Source organism: Urocitellus parryii, chromosome 3 (genome assembly GCF_045843805.1).
Source record: "Urocitellus parryii isolate mUroPar1 chromosome 3, mUroPar1.hap1, whole genome shotgun sequence".
Taxonomy (NCBI): Eukaryota; Metazoa; Chordata; class Mammalia; order Rodentia; family Sciuridae; genus Urocitellus; species Urocitellus parryii.
Genome location: NC_135533.1, coordinates 121,282,238 through 121,299,827, shown reverse-complemented (window position 1 = coordinate 121,299,827; position 17,590 = coordinate 121,282,238). Strand labels below are relative to the sequence as shown.

General features: G+C 41.8%; 1 protein-coding gene across 1 annotated transcript in view; it reads right to left on the bottom strand.

Moving 5' to 3' along the window:
- The window catches only part of LOC113197387 (uncharacterized), a 519,021-nt gene that overhangs the window by 164,430 nt on the left and 337,001 nt on the right, over positions 1–17,590 (bottom strand). The window lies entirely within an intron of this gene.

Below are 17,590 nucleotides of genomic sequence, written 5' to 3'. Positions count from 1 at the left end.
AGTGCTCCAGATTACAGTCAAGTGCTGGATTCCAGCCTTACATCTTGCATCAGTCTTTGAATGGACTCCTCTCATTAGGAGCTCTGTGTTAGTCCTATCAAACAGGTTATTGTCCTGGCAGTCCCACACTGTGGGTACCTGAGCTATGAGACAAATGAATGCACATGTGAAATCCCATGCATGCACCAACATATGTTACAGACATGAGCACATATACACACATTCTCTATTGTATATCCTTCTGAGGTTAAAATGGGCACCCAGGACCCTCCTAGGTACCTCAGTTTCACGAAGGTCCCCAGCTCCACTTTCACTGTGATATAAACAAGCCTCTCTCTTTTTGCCTAGTACATTCTCCCAGATGAGCTGAGCTGGGGACACAGCCCCTTCCTGGACCAGACATTAGCAATGAAACCAGTTGTAAGGTACATTTATGCCTTCTCACTATCCCACTCCCTTTTAGGTGGATGGATTCTATGTACCCAATACTGTGTGACTCCATGGAAGGAGGGACCACATCTTGCCACTCTCCCATGTATTGTACCTGTCCTCTGAATAGGTGGCTAGCCCCTGGATTCACAGTACAGCTGTCAATGGGTCTGGGCCTTGAGATAGGAGGGGCTGGATTTCAGGTCTGCACTCCTGTGTTATGTGTACAGAAGAAGCACATAGCTAACCATCCTTGTTGAATCTTTCTCTTTCCCTCCTCTTTGGGGTTCAGGGTAAAATCTAGAAAGATTTTCTCTTTTCTGTCTTGTGAGCACTGAAGTTTAAATTTATCTGGAGGTCTGCAAACTTTCTCTTCCTTATCTGGCCCCTCACTTCCTCCAATACGTCCCATTTTTCAGGTACCTTTTGGCACAGGATAGGATGATTCAAGTGACCCCTTCTTGCTTCTTGCTCAGGCTTCACTGTGATTCCATCTGGCACAGGATAGGATGATTCAAGTGACCCCTTCTTGCTTCTTGCTCAGGCTTCACTGTGATTCCATCTTTCTCTCCAGTGAACATTCTTCCCTGAATGGGTGAATGGATGTCTACTTCTTCCCTTTGAGTTTCTTATCCTTGGGGCCCAAGGGAATAGGGCAGTTAGGTTGGGCTCCCAAGACTATCAGGAGAGAGGAAGTGAAGTACTCAAAGGATCAGCCCCCCAAGGTCTTGGCTATGGGACTGCCTTCAGGAGAGAGAGAGAGAGAGAGAGAGAGAGAGAGAGAGAGAGAGAGAGAGAGAGAGAATCTCTCAAACTGGGACTCAAATAGATAGTGGAGGAAATAGAAGGAAGTAAGGATGAAGAAAAACATTCCTTTGAGAAGATGGAACTATAGCCAGGTGCAATGGCAGGAGGCTAAGGCAGGAGGATAACAAATTCAAAGCCAGCCTGAGAAAATTAGCTAGGCCCTAAGCAACTTAGTAAGACCCTGTCTGCAAATTTTAAAAAATAATAATAAAACAAAAAGGGCTGTAGATGTGGCTCTGTGGTTAAGCCCATTTGGGTTCAATTGCTGGTAGGAGAGAGGGAGGGAGAGAAAGATGGGTATAACTGCTGAGTACCACCACCTCCCTCAGCACAAGCAGGACACCATAGGCATGATGGAGCTCAGGACACACAGGCCCAAATGTGGGCACATTCCTATCCTCTAACTGAAGTAGAGACACCAGAAAAAAATTACCTGACCAGAGACTCCTGAAAAAGGTAGGTGACAGGGACAGGCCTGTGTCAGGCAGGACCTCCTAGGACAGAGAAATCTTCCACTATAAATTCACATGGCAGGGAGGCCTCTTAGAACTAACATAGGCCCAATCTCTAAACAGGAAAGAATCCAGAAACTGAAGCCCTCAATCCACTGGATTATCTGGAATTCAGTCTCTGAGTCTCATGCCCCCTTTCCCACCAAGGCAGCCCTAGAAGCTTCTCTACTGAGAGATAGAGGAGGGTCTGCAATGATGGTGCTTTGTTGATCAGAAATCTTTCTCTATCTCCTTTCCTCTTAACTCACATTCATTTGCAACTTCCCTGAGATTCTTACTGTGTAGTGGGGAAAATTCTGGCACCCAGGAAGAAAGTAGCCCAGAGAAGAAGTTCACAGTCTCTTGGAGCATCAGATGGAAAACAGTAGTCAGAAGGACTTGGGACTCACCACTCTCTTCTTCCTCTTTTTCTTCCTCCCAGTACATGGACCCCAACTGTCTGGGTCCTTACTGTATGGGGCTTACCATGGCTGGGACCTACTGAGACAGTTTCTTTCTCCACCCTTGTCAGGTCACTGTACCTACCCTATGTCCTCACTTCCCTCAGCCTAGAGAATGAATGGATAAAGAAAATGGCCTAGAGAATCTGTCCTGAGTCCCCCACCTTGGGTGGCAGCACTAAGAAGCTAGAAGGAGAACTGGAGTCTTTGGTTGCTGAGCACATTTCCTGACACTCTCCTCCTCCCCTGTGTGCTCAGGCTCCCAAATAGTTAAGTTTTGCTGTGCTTAGCAAAACAAGGGGTTCTGTGAGAAAGTATGAACTCTTTGAACTGTGTCCTTGTTGCTGTCTTAAGAAGATAAGAGAAAAGAATGTTCTGCCAAGTGTAAAATTTATATATATAGGACTTTTTAGAAACATGGCAGTAGGCACTGAGAGATCAATTCTCTGGCCTCTTTAGCTGCGCGGGCAAAGGGACTCTTAAACTGACTGAATGCTGTTTGTCTAGGATCACTAGGCAAGGCAGGGCTGACGTGGACCTGGGGCGAGCAATTTGCGCCCCTCAGAACCCATGTGGAGCCTGGAGTGGGTGAATTCAGGCTTCCATATGCAGTTTCTGGCTGATCGACTGTGTCTCACAGCCAAACAGCCGTGACTCAGCTCTACGAACAATCCCGCTGAATAGAGAAACAACTCTTCTGTTCCTCCATGAACCTTTGGAGGTAATATCAACCAAGCCTTCATAGGCAGGGAGCACAGGATTGAGACCGGACCTAGGAGAGCCGGTCCAGACCCACCCTTCGCATTGGATACCGGCAAAGGGAACGAATGGCGGCCCTTCACTTGGGACACCAACATGGCAGAGAACTGATGTCACCAGAATGCCGTGGAGGGGATAACTTCATTGAAACCAACATCTCCAGGTGTGTGAACCCCGGGCCCTTCATCTCCACACAGCGTGGAAACCTCAAGGCCCCCCCTCCCAGGTCTCCCGGGAGCGCGATAGTCAGACCCAGGGAGTCAGGAGCGGTGCAGGACCTGCAGTGCAGAATCCCCGGTTACCGCTCCCACCAGCACTGACAACCGAGGTCTCTTGCGCCAGCTCCCGGGAGCGTGGCTACTGGAGGGCAGGTAGAATACGCTGACAGTTCCCAGCCCCATGCTCCACAACCTTAAAGTCTGGGGGAATGGCAATAAGGGAGAGTGGGCCCAGTTATTCAAGAAAATAGGGCTCCCAGAAGCAGGAGACCCTGCGTGTAGCCAGTATTGTGGTGAGCATCACCGGTGAGCAGGGCCTCCCTGGAGGAAAAGTGGGGAAGTGCCTGGATACCAGAAAGGGCCCTAGGCACTCAGGATTGGAGACCCGCCCAGTGGGGGAGGAGGAGCTGCCACACAGTGATTGGTTCCTGGGTATTGAGAGGAGAAGCTTGACCCGGTGTGCACAGCTCCACCTCCTGGAAGAGAAGTTAATCGAACTTTAAGACTGCATTTAAAAAAAATTTTTAGAGGGGATCCAACATGGCGGCCGGCAAGCAGGCAGCATTTTCTATACATCCGCAGTAACGGGATCAGAGAGACGCATAAATACACTTGCATGGGACATGCTGAGGAACTTCTAACAATTTTCCACTGAAAGGAGACCTGCCGATAACTAGTAAGTCTGTGGGAGGGGTCAGTTGGTCCCAGGTGAGTGAATCTCCACAACGCGGATCAGGGACACAATCCCGCCGGCCACCGCTGAACTGCAGCGAACATAGGAACCTACTGGGCCCCTCAGGCCTGAGTCCCTGAACTGACTCTAGCGGCTTGGTGCTAGGATCCACACTCCTAACACCCCACCCCACCCCCAGCCAGTTCGGAGCAAAGCGGACCAGGGACACAACCCCGCGGGCCGGCCACGGGCGGCGGCCAGACTGGGCCCTGCAGGCTTGAGTCTGTGAACGGCCTCTGGCGGTCCAGCGATAGGATCTACATTCCTACCACCCCACCCCCAGCCGGCTCGGTGCAACGCAGATCAGGGACACAATCCCGCCGGCCGCCGCTGAACTGCAGCGAACATAGGAACCTACTGGGCCCCGCAGGCCTGAGTCCCTGAACTGACTCTAGCGGCTTGGTGCTAGGATCCACACTCCTAACACCCCACCCCACCCCCAGCCAGTTCGGAGCAAAGCGGACCAGGGACACAATCCCGCCGGCCGCGGGCGGCGGCCAGATTGGGCCCCACAGGCTTGAGTCTGTGAACGGCCTCCGGCGGTCCAGCAATAGGATCCACATTCCTACCACCCCACCCCACCCCCAGCCGGCTCGGAGGCGGCCAGACCAGGCTCCGCAGGCCTGAGTCTGTGAACTGCCTCTAGCGGTTTGGCGCTAGGACTTTGGCAGCGCTTAGTGCTGAGTTCCAGCTTTGAGACAAAGGAGAGAAGCGGTCCAGTTGGGTTCCAGACACCGGTCGGACCACAGAGGAGGACAGCAGCCGCCATTTCGGAGAGATGATGTAATCCTCCCCATGTTCTATTGATCTCAGCTCATCCAGCGACGGAACAGGTGATTTCAGGCTGGTAGTTGCCTGCGTCTAGCAGACAGATTTCTTGCTCAGGCTCGGGACTGGGGATCTTGTGGAGAATACTCCTAGAGGCTCATGCCTGGCAAGGCGTGTACCGGGCACTGAGCAGCTGGATTCTGGTTCCCGGGGCTAACCTGGCCCAGGTCTGAGGAAACTGCGGAGACTGCCGCTGGAGGCCAGCTCCAAGTGGAGCGTGCGCTGAGCTAGGGGCGACTGGGTTCTGACTCCCGGAACAGTTTTGGCCTGGGGCTAGGGAACCCGTGGGGGTCGCTCGCTGGAGCCAGCTCCCAGCGGAGAGTGTATCGAGATAGGAGAGGCGGGGTTCTGGCTACCGAAGCTGCTTTGACCCAAGGCTAGGGAACCAGCGGTGTCTGCTTCTCAGTCAGGGTCCTGTTGGGTGCTGTGGGGGCAGAGTGGAGCTTCCACCTGCACCCAGAGCAGGCCAAGTGACCCGTCGGCGTGGTAGCATGACACCCCAAACGCAGCTGGGTCTGAAGATAGTAGCCGCCCACGCCTAGAATAGGACCAGCGACCCCGCGAAGCGGTAGCCAAGTAACCTCATTTGGAGTAGGGGCTGTGCAGAGCGGGCAGGCAGACCTGTGGCCCACTGGCAAGACAGGCCAGGTAGCTTGCCAGAGTGGTGGACACGTAACACCGAGGCAGTTGCGTCACACTGGTTGGAGTGGGGGCGGAGCAGGGTCGCCGCCCGGGTCCGGAGGGGGCCCAGCGACCCGTTGGAGAGGTAGTCAGGTACTCCCATTGGGAGTGGGGGCTGTGCAGAACTGTGACCCACCGGCCTAGAGGTATGCCAGCGTGGTAGACTCGTCACACCAATTGGAGTGGGGACCCAGCAGAGCCGCCACCCACATCCAGATCAGGACCTACGACCCCAGGGCGTGGTAGTTACGTTACCACAATTGGAGTGGGGGCAGAGCAAAGCCGCCTCCTGTGCCCGCAGGGGTGGCAGACCTGTGACCGATCAGCGTGATAGACAGACCACCATAATTAGAGGAGGAGCACAGCCACTACCCACCCTGCAAGGGAGACTTTCCAACTATACAAGAGCAACATAAACAAATAGGGGGTAAATTTCAAAAACACAACAGTTGCACCAAGCAGAAAGAAACGCGAGCAGTATGAAAAGACAAGGAAAGAAAGGACCACAAGCAATGCAGGTCAACTCAACTTTAGAAGAGGTAATAGCTGCAACAGATGGAATATCAGATAAAGAGTTCAGGATATATATGCTTCAGATGATCTGGAGTCTCAAGGAAGACATGAGACAGCAAAATCAGACAATGAAAGATCACATTGACAAACAAATCCAGGAAGTAAAAGATCAATTTCACAGGGAGATAGAGGTAATAAAAAACAAACAAATAGAAATTCTAGAAATGCAGGAAACAATAAACCAACTTAAAAACTCAATTGAGAATACTACCAGCAGAGTAGATCACTTAGAAGAGAGAACATCAGACAGTGAAGACAAAGTATTTCAGCTGGAAAAGAACATAGACAGCTCAGCAAATCTGCTAAGAAACCATGAGCAGAACATCCAAGAATTATGGGACAATATCAAAAGACCAAATTTAAGAGTCATTGGGATACAAGAAGGCACAGAACTCCATGCCAAAGGAATAAACAGTCTATTCAGTGAAATAATACGAGAAAACTTCCCAGAATTGAAGATTGAGACAGAATCCCAAATCCTAGAAGCCTACAGGACGCCGAATGTGCAAAATCATAAGAGATCCACACCTAGACACATTATAATGAAGATGTCCAACATACAGAATAAGGAGAGAATTTTAAAAGCTGCAAGAGAAAGAAAGCAGATTACATTTAGGGGTAAACCAATCAGGATAACAGCTGATCTCTCAACACAGACTCTGAAAGATAGAAGATCCTGGAATAACATATTTCAAACACTGAAAGACAATGGGCTCCAACCAAGAATCGTGTATCCGGCGAAATTAAGCTTCAGGTTAGAAGATGAAATTAAAACCTTCCATGATAAACAAAAGTTAAAAGAATTCGCAGCTAGAAAACCATCTCTTCAAAAAATCCTTGGCAAAACATTACAGGAAGAGGAAATGGAAAATAACCTTGATAACCAACAATGGGAGGTAGGACAGTAAAGGGGGGAAAGTAGTCAAAGAGGATAACAAATCAGGTTTAGTAACATCAATAAACAAATATGGATAGAAGAACAAACCACATCTCAATAATAACCCTAAATGTTAATGGCTTAAACTCACCAATTAAGAGACACAGGCTAGTAGAATGGATCACAAAACAAGACCCAACAATATGCTGTCTACAGGAGACGCATTTGATAGGAAAAGATATACATAGACTGAAGGTGAAAGGTTGGGAAAAAGCATATCACTCATATGGACCGCGGAAACAAGCAGGAGTGTCCATACTCATATCTAATAAAATAGATTTCAAGCCAAAGACAATCAAAAGGGATAAAGAAGGACACTTCATACTGCTCAAGGGAACCATACACCAACAAGACATAACAATCATAAATATATATGTCCCAAATAATGGTGCAGCCGTGTTCATCAAGCAAACTCTTCTCAAGTTCAAGAGTCTAATAGACCACCATACAATAATCATGGGAGACTTCAACACACCTCTCTCACCACTGGACAGATCTTCCAAACAAAAGTTAAATAAGGAAACTATAGAACTCAATAACACAATTAACAACCTAGACTTAATTGACATATATAGACTATACCACCCAACTTCAAGTAGCTACACTTTTTTCTCAGCAGCACATGGAACCTTCTCAAAAATAGACCATATACTATGTCACAGGGCAACTCTTAGACAATACAAAGGGGTAGAGATAATACCATGCATCTTATCTGATCATAATGGAATGAAACTGAAAATCAATGATAAAAGAAGAAAGGAAAAATCAAGCATCACCTGGAGAATGAACAACAGGTTGCTGAGTGATCAATGGGTTTTAGAAGACATCAAGGAGGAAATTAAAAAATTCCTAGAGTTAAATGAAAACACAGACACAACATATCGGAATCTATGGGACACATTGAAAGCAGTTCTAAGAGGAAAATTCATTGCTTGGAGTTCATTCCTCAAAAAAAGAAAAAACCAACAAATAAATGATCTCATACTTCATCTCAAAATCCTAGAAAAAGAAGAGCAAAACAACAGCAAAAGAAGTAGAAGGCAAGAATTAATTAAAATCAGAGCTGAAATTAATGAAATTGAAACAAAAGAAACTATTGAAAAAATTGACAAAACTAAAAGCTGGTTCTTTGAAAAAATAAATAAAATTGACTGACCCTTAGCCATACTAACGAAGAGAAGAAGAGAGAGAACCCAAATTACTAGCATACGGGATGAAAAAGGCAATATCACAACAGACACTTCAGAAATACAGAAGATAATCAGAAATTACTTTGAATCCTTATACTCCAATAAAATAGAAGATAGTGAAGGCATAGATAAATTCCTTGAGTCTTATGATCTGCCCAGATTGAGCCAGGAGGATATAGACAACCTAAACAGACCAATAACAATAGAGGAAATAGAAGAAACCATCAAAAGACTACCAACTAAGAAAAGCCCAGGACCGGATGGGTATACAGCAGAGTTTTACAAAACCTTTAAAGAGGAACTAACACCAATACTTTTCAAGCTATTTCAGGAAATAGAAAAAGAGGGAGAACTTCCAAATTCATTCTACGAGGCCAACATCACCCTGATTCCGAAACCAGACAAAGATACTTCAAAGAAAGAAAACTACAGACCAATATCTCTAATGAACCTTGATGCAAAAATCCTCAATAAAATTCTGGCGAATCGGATTCAAATACATATCAAAAAAATTATACACCATGATCAAGTAGGATTCATCCCTGGTATGCAAGGTTGGTTCAATATACGGAAATCAATAAATGTTATCCACCACATCAATAGACTTAAAATTAAGAACCATATGATCATCTCGATAGATGCAGAAAAAGCATTCGACAAAGTACAGCATCCCTTTATGTTCAAAACTCTGGAAAAATTAGGGATAACTGGATCATACCTCAACATTGTAAAAGCAATCTATGATAAGCCACAGGCCAGCATCATTCTGAATGGAGAAAAATTGAAGGCATTCCCTCTAAGATCTGGTACAAGACAGGGATGCCCTCTCTCACCACTTCTGTTCAACATAGTCCTCGAGACAGTGGCCAGAGCAATTAGGCAGACGAAAGAAATTAAAGGCATAAAAATAGGAAAAGAAGAACTTAAATTATCACTATTTGCAGATGATATGATCCTATACCTAGCAGACCCAAAAGGGTCTACAAAGAAGCTATTAGAGCTAATAAATGAATTCAGCAAAGTGGCAGGATATAAGATCAACACGCATAAATCAAAGGAATTCCTGTATATCAGCGACAAATCCTCTGAAACGGAAATGAGGACAACTACTCCATTCACAATATCCCCCCAAAAAATAAAATACTTGGGAATCAGCCTAACAAAAGAGGTGAAAGATTTATACAATGAAAATTACAGAACCCTAAAGAAAGACATAGAAGAAGACCTTAGAAGATGGAAAAATATACCCTGCTCATGGATAGGCAGAACCAACATCATCAAAATGGCGATATTACCAAAAGTCCTATATAAGTTCAATGCAATGCCAATCAAAATCCCAACAGCATATCTTGTAGAAATCGATAAAAGAATCAGGAAATTCATATGGAATAATAAAAGACCCAGAATAGCAAAAACAATACTAAGCAGGAAGTGTGAATCAGGCGGTATAGCGATACCAGACTTCAAACTATACTACAGAGCAATAGTAACTAAAACAGCATGGTACTGGTACCAAAACAGGCGGGTGGACCAATGGTACAGAATAGAGGACACAGTAACCAATCCACAAAACTACAACTATCTTATTTTTGATAAAGGGGCTAAAAGCATGCAATGGAGGAAGGATAGCATCTTCAACAAATGGTGCTGGGAAAACTGGAAATCCATTTGCACCAAAATTAATCTGAATCCCTATCTCTCGCCATGCACAAAAGTTAACTCAAAATGGATCAAGGAGCTTGATATTAAACCAGAGACATGGCATCTGATAGAAGAAAAAGTTGGTTATGATCTGCACGCTGTGGGATCGGGCTCCAAATTCCTCAATAGGACACCCATAGCGCTAGAGTTAACAACTAGAATCAACAAATGGGACTTACTCAAACTAAAAAGTTTTTTCTCAGCAAAAGAAACAATAAGAGAGATAAACAGGGAGCCTACATCCTGGGAACAAATCTTTACTCCACACACTTCAGATAGAGCCCTAATTACCAGAATATACAAAGAACTCAAAAAATTAGACAATAAGATAACAAATAACCCAATCAATAAATGGGCCAAGGACCTGAACAGACACTTCTCAGAGGAGGACATACAATCAATCAACAAGTACATGAAAAAATGCTCACCATCACTAGCAGTCAGAGAAATGCAAATCAAAACTACCCTAAGATACCATCTCACTCCAGTAAGACTGGCAGCCATTAGGAAGTCAAACAACAGTAAGTGCTGGAGAGGATGCGGGGAAAAGGGCACTCTTGTTCATTGCTGGTGGGACTGCAAATTGGTGCAGCCAATTTGGAAAGCAGTATGGAGATTTCTCGGAAAGCTGGGAATGGAACCGCCATTCGACCCAGCTATTCCCCTTCTCGGTCTATTCCCTAAAGCCCTAACAAGAGCATGCTACAGGGACACTGCTACATCGATGTTCATAGCAGCTCAATTCACGATAGCAAGACTGTGGAACCAGCCTAGATGCCCTTCAATAGATGAATGGATAAAAAAAATGTGGCATTTATATACTATGGAGTATTATTCTGCATTAAAAAATGACAAAATCATAGAGTTTGGAGGGAAATGGATGGCATTAGAGCAGATTATGCTAAGTGAAGCTAGTCAATCTTTAAAAAACAAATACCAAATGACTCCTTTGATATAAGGGGAGTAAACAAGGACAGGGTAGGGACGAAGAGCTTGAGAAGAAGATTTACATTAAACAGGGATAAGAGGTGGGAGGGAAAGGGAGTGAGAAGGGAAATTGCATGGAAATGGAAGGCGATCCTCAGGGTTATACAAAATGTCATATAAGAGGAAAGGAGGGGTAAGACAAGATAATACAAATGGAAGAAAGGATGTACAGTAGAAGGGGTAGAGAGAGAAAAGGGGAGGGGAGGGGAGGGGAGGGGAGGGGGGACAAAAAAAAAGAGGTTGTGAGAGGAAAGTGGGGGGAGAACATGGGAGAGAATTGAACAACAGCAGATGAGGTAGAGAGGGAAGATGGGAGGGGAGGGGAGGGTGGACAGTAGGGGACAGGAAAGGTAGCAGAATGCAACAGTCACTCATGTGCCATTATGTAAAACTGTGAGTGTGTAACCGATGTGATTCTGCAATTTGTATTTGGGGTAAAAATGGGAGTTCATAACCCACTTGAGTCAAATGTATGAAAGATGATATATCATGAGCTTTGTAATGTTTTGAACAACCAATAAGAAAAATGAACAGGAAAAAAAAAACACATTGGAGAAAAGACGATCTTTTCAATAAATGGTACTAGGTAAATTAGGTTTCTATATGCAGAAGAATGAATGAATCTAGACTCTTACCTCTCACCATTTACAAAAATAGACTCAAGTAGATTAAAAACTTAAATGCAAAATCTGAATCTATGAAACTACTATAAGGAAACATGGGAAATTTTCTCTTTGGGACATTGGAATGGGCAAGGATTTTTTTGGACAAGATCTCAATACCACAGGAAACAAAAGCAGAAACAGATAAATGAGATTATATCAAACTAAAGAGTTTCTGCACAGAAAAAATAAAACAATTATTAAAGCAAAGAGACAACTTGCAAAATACAAGAAAATATTTGCAAACTATACAAGGGTCTATATGATAACCAGAGTACATAAGGAACTCCAAGACTCAATAGCAAAAACAAAACAACAAATAAACTAATTTAAAAATGGACAATAGACTTTAATAGATGTTTCTCAATAGAAGACATACAAATGGCCAACAGGTGTAAGAAAAAAATGTTCAAAATTTCTAATCATCAGGTAAATGAAAATTAAAACCACGATGAGATAACACCTCACTCCAGTAAAATTTGCTATTATCCAAAAGACAAAAATGTTGGGGAGGATGTAGAAAAAAAGGGAAACCCTTGTGCACTCTTGGTGGGACTGTGGATTAGTGCAGCCATTGTAGCAAACGGTATAGAGGATCTTCAAAAAAAATTAAAATACAGCTGGGCACAGTGGTGCATGCATATAATCCCAGCAATTTGGAAAGCTGAGGCAGCAGGACCAAAAGATCAAAGCCAGCCTCAGCAACACAGCAAGCCCCTCAGCAATGTAGTAAGACGCTGTCTCAAAAGAATTAAAATGGTAAAACACTCCAGGGTTCAATTCCCAGTAACCCCCCAAAGTTAAAATTGAAGTATATGATCTAGAAATCTCACTCCTGAATATATATTCAAAGAAAATGAAATCAGTGTGTCAAAGAGACATCCACACTCCCATGTTAATTGCAGTACTATTCATAATAGTCAAGAAGTATAAACAACCAAAGTATACATCAACAGATGAATGGATAAAGAATATGTTATACATATACATAATGGAATAGTAGTCCACAAAAAAATAAAATAAAATCCTGCTATTTACAACTACGTGAATGGAATCCAGATCATTATGTTAAGTGAACTAAACCAGGTACAGAACAAAAAGTACCTCATGATCTATACATGTGGAATCTAAAAAAGGTGATATCATAGAATATCAGAGTAGAATGATGGTTACCAGAGGCTGGGGAGAGTAGGAGAAAGGGAAACAAGGGGAAAGGACAATCATGGATAAATACTAAGTTACAGTTAGATCAGAGCAAGAAATTACAATTATGTGCTGGGCGTGGTGGCGCATGCCTCTAATCCCAGCAGCGAGGGAGGCTGAGGCAGGAAGATCTTCTGTTCAAAGCCAGTCTCTGCAAAAGTGAGGCGCTAAGTAACTCAGTGAGACCCTGTCTCTAAATAAAGTACAAAATAAGGCTGGGAATGTGGCTCAGTGGTCAAGTGCCCCTGAGTTTAGTTCCTGGTACCCTCCCTTAAAAAATTACAATTATGTATTGAATATCTTAAGAAGCTAGAAGAAAAGATTTTCAATGTTTTCTCCATAAAGAAATGATAAGTATTCAAGAATACAGATATGTTCAACCTAATTTAAATATTGCACAATGTTTATATGTATAGAAATATTACATTATTCCATTAGTATGTACAATTTTATGTCTGTGTATACCATTTTAAATAAAATTAATAAAAAAAGAAAAGGAGAAAAAAAATTTTTAATGTATTTTTTTAGTTATTATTTTTTTAAAATTTTTTTGTCTTTTCATTTCTTTTCAATTTCCTTATTCCCCTTTTCTTGAATTCTGCCTGTTTACTCTCATTCTCTTTATCGACTTCTTCCCTCCCCTTCTAATACCTTTCCTCCCAAGAAACATGACGCTGTTTATGTGAAATTTACTAAATGTATATAGGTAAATGTTCTGAGGTGTTATATAGTGCTACCAATTCCCTAGCTACCCCCAAATACTCCAGACCATTCTCCTGTTAATATCCCTCCTGAATAGAGCAATCTTCCAAGGTTGCCAAGGTATACCAACCTCTATACCATCACATCACTCAACCTAGACATAAGTCCCAAGACCAAACTGCAGATCACTATATGACATCAGAATCCATACACAGTTTAGGAAACAAAAGAATCTGCTTTAAAGTGCAACAAAATTCATCATAGTCATAGTCTCCCATCAAAAAAGAGAGACTCCGGAGATACACAAAACCAAAATAAATTTATAGGAGTAAACAGTAATTCAGCAGTCAAACAGAACTGGAAGCAACATGAGCAGCATGAAAAAACAAGGAAGAAAAGGAGTACCAACAATGCAGGATAGCCTAAATCTATAGGAGAACTTAGAGGCATCAGAAAAATGGTCAAATAAAGGAATACATTATACAGATGGAATGGAATCTTAAAGAGGACATGAGACAGCAAATTCAAACAATGAAAGAACACATTGAAATTGAATTACATAAACAGATAAAAGAAGCAAATAAGCAACTTTACCAGGAGATAGATTATAAAAAAAAATCAAACAATAATTCTAGAAATGAAGGAAACTATACACCAAATTAAAAATTCAAACGAGAGTATCACTAACAGAGTGGAGCAAGTAGAAGTCAGAATGTCAGACAATAAAGACAAAATACATCACCTTGAAAAGAGTTTAGCCAACTCAGAAAGGCTGGTAAGAAATCACGAGAAAAACATCCAAGAGATATGGGATACATAAAAAAAACAAACTTAAGAGTCATCGAGATAGAGGAAGGTATAGAGGTTCAAACCAAGGGAATGAACAATCTGTTGAATTAAATAATTTTAGAAAGCTTTCCAGATATAAAAAAGAAAATGGATGTACAAATTTTAGATGCATACAGGACACTGAGCATACAAAATCACAGTAGGCCAACGACAAGGCACATTGTTATGAAGATATCCAATATACAAAACAAAGAGAAAATATTAAAAGCTACAAGAGAAAGGAGGCAGATCATATTCAGTGGTAAACCATTAAGGTTAATGTCTGATTTTTCATCTCAGATGCTGAAAGTGAGAAGATCCTGGAACAACGTATTTCAAACACTGAAAGACTATGATGCCAACCAAGAAATTTTGTATCCAGCAAAATTAAGCTTAAGGTACGACAACAAAATAGAAATCTTTCACAATAAACAAGAGTTAAAAGAATTTGCAGCCAGAAAACCAGCATTGCTAAGCATCTTGAGCAAAACACTACACGAGGAAGAAATGAAAAACAACAACCAAAACCAACAGTGGGAAGTACCTCAGTAAAGCGAGAGTGGGGGAAAAAAACCTAATCATGGAGAAAAAAACCAATTAAACAAAAGATAAATAATCAAACATGACTGGAAGTACAAACCATATATCAATAGCTAAATGTTAATGGCTTAAACTCACCAATAAAGTGACATATGATGGTAACATGGATTAAAAAAACAAATCCAACAATATGCTGCCTTCAGGAGACACATCTGATTGGAAAAGACATACACAGACTGAAGGTGAAAGGTTGAGAAAAATCATACCATGCACACGGCCCTCGGAAGCAAGCAAGTGTGGCTATCCTCATATCGAATAAACTTGACTTCAAGACTAAGTTAATCAAAAGGGATAAGGAAGGACATTATATACTGTTAAAAGGAACTATTCACCAACAAGACATAACAATTATCAATGTTTATGCACCAAATAATGGTGCTGCAACATTCATAAAGCAAACTCTCCTCCAGTTCAATAATCAAATAGACCACAACACAATAATTTTGGGTGACTTAAACACACCTCTCTCACCATTGGACAGATCCTCCAAACAAAAGTTGAATAAAGAAACTATAGAACTCAATAACACAATCAATAACCTAGACTTAACCAACATATATAGAATATATCAACCATCACCAAGTGGATATACTTTTTTCTCATCAGCACATGGATCCTTCTCAAAAATAGACCATATATTATGCCACAGGGCAACCCTTTGTAAATATAAAGGTGTGGAGATAATACCATGCATCTTATCTGATCATAATGGAATGAGACTGGAAATCAATGATAAAAGAAGGAAGAAAAAATTCTACATCACATGGACAATGAAAAATATGTTACTGAATGACCAATAAGTTACAGAAAACATAAAGGAAGAAATCAAAAAATTCTTAGAGATAAATGACAATACAGACACAACATATCAGAATCTATGGGACACAATGAAAGCAGTTGTAAGAGGAAAATTCATTGCCTGGAGTTCATTCCTCAAAAAAATAAAAAACCAACAAATAAATGAGCTCACACTTCATCTCAAAACCCTAGAAAAGGAAGAGCAAAGCAACAGCAAATGTAGCAGAAGGCAAGAAATAATTAAAATCAGAGCTGAAATCAACAAAATTGAAACAAAAGAAACTATTGAAAAAATTGACAAAACTAAAAGTTGGTTCTTTGAAAAAGTAAATAAGATTGACAGACCCTTAGCCATGCTAATGAAGAGGAGAGAGAACTCAAATCACTAACATATGGGATGAAAAAGGCAATATCACAACAGATGCTACAGAAATACAGAAGATAATTAGAAATTATTTTGAATCCTTATACTCCAATAAAATAGAGGATAGTGAAGACATCGATAAATTTCTTAAGTCATATGATTTGCCCAGATTGAGTCAGGAGGATACACACAATTTAAACAGACCAATATCAATGGATGAAATAGAAGAAGCCATCAAAAGACTGCCAACCAAGAAAAGCCCAGGACCAGATGGGTATACAGTGGAGTTTTACAAAACCTTTAAAGAAGAATTAATACCAATACTTTTCAAGTTATTTAAGGAAATAGCAAAAGAGGGAGCTGTCCCCAATTATTTCTATGAGGCCAACATCACCCTGATTCCTAAACCAGACAAAGACACTTCAAAGAAAGAAAACTACAGACCAATATCTCTAATGAACCTAGATGCAAAAATCCTCAATAAAATTCTGGAGAATCAGATACAAAAACATATCAAAAAAATGTGCACCATGATCAAGTAGGATTCATCCCTGAGATGCAAGGCTGGTTCAATATATGGAAATCAAGAGAACACACACCAAGCCAGGATAGGCTGAATTCAAGCTCCCATTTGCCTGCTTCTCGAAGACAAACTGCTGTGACTCACCACTAAATGATCCCGCTGAAACAACTGGTTGGCCCTTCTGAACCTACGGAGTTTAATGCCAACAGAGCCTTCATAGGCAGTGGCCACAGGATTGAAACGGGGCTTGCGAGTGCCAGTCAGGACCCACCCGTTGCATTGGTCACCCAGCAGATCCAAAAGGTTCAACAAAGAAACTACTAGAGCTAATAAATGAATTCAGCAAAGTGGCAGGATATAAAATCAACATGCATAAATCAAAGGCATTCCTGTATATCAGCGACAAATCTTCTGAAATGGAAATGAGGACAACCACCCTATTTACAATATCCTCAAAAAAAAAAATACTTGGGAATCAACCTAACAAAAGAGGTGAAAGATTTATACAATGAAAACTACAGAACCCTAAAGAGAGAAATAGAAGAAGATCTTAGAAGATGGAAAAATATGTCCTGTTCATGTATAGACAGAACTAACATCATCAAAATGGCGATATTACCAAAAGTTCTCTATAGGTTTATGCAATGCCAATCAAAATCCCAAAGGCATTTCTTATAGAAATAGATAAAGCAATCATGAAATTCATCTGGAAAAATAAAAGACCCAGAATAGCAAAAGCAATTGTAAGCAGGAAGAGTGAAACAGGCGGAATGAATACCAGACTTCAAACTATACTACAGAGCAATAGTAACAAAAACAGCATGGTACTGGTACCAAAACAGGTGGTTGGACCAATGGTACAGAATAGAGGACACAGACCAATCCACAAAATTCAACTATCTTATATTTGACCAAGGTGCTAAAAGCATGCAATGGATAAAAGATAGCATCTTCAACAAATGGTGCTGGGAAAACTGGAAATCCATATGCAACAAAATGAATCTGAATCCCTTTCTCTCACCATGCACAAAAGTTAACTCAAAATGGATCAAGGACCTTGATATCAAAACAGAGACTCTTCATCTGACAGAAGAAAAAGTTGGCTCTAATCTACA